The 419-nt window shown below is 33.9% G+C and overlaps 1 pseudogene; it reads left to right on the top strand.

Moving 5' to 3' along the window:
* The first annotated feature begins 255 nt into the window (after positions 1 to 255).
* Positions 256 to 419, top strand: part of LOC130812840 (uncharacterized) — a 2,384-nt pseudogene continuing 2,220 nt past the window's right edge.

Raw genomic sequence — 419 nt, 5'->3', positions numbered from 1 at the left:
ATAAATAATAAAAAAAATAGCAAACAATGTCATCATGAAAAATTAGGAGACACTTGAAAAATAATATATAAAGACATTGGTTTAGTTAAAAATATTTTTTTCATTAAAAAAGTATTTTATTTTATTTTTCGTTAAATTGATGAAAAATAGGGAAATATAGATTAAAAAAATGTAAATATCTTGAAAAAATGGGAAGTTTGTTGGAAAATTATTATGAATGAGAGTCATTGATTTTACTTGCAAAAATGGAAAATAATGTGGCTCACGGTTGAAGCTCAGGGCGAGGTTCCGGCCATGGCTCAAGACTATCGTCTTGGCTCCCTTGGGTCATTGGACTCGGGCGAAGCACTTCCTTTTTGGGCTCGTACCAAATCCCACTGTTCACGGCTCGAGAGTTCAAACCTCGACGCAGCTTTGGG

Source organism: Amaranthus tricolor, chromosome 5, assembly GCF_026212465.1.
Source record: "Amaranthus tricolor cultivar Red isolate AtriRed21 chromosome 5, ASM2621246v1, whole genome shotgun sequence".
Taxonomy (NCBI): domain Eukaryota; kingdom Viridiplantae; phylum Streptophyta; class Magnoliopsida; order Caryophyllales; family Amaranthaceae; genus Amaranthus; species Amaranthus tricolor.
This window is presented reverse-complemented; position numbering and strand designations above follow the sequence as displayed.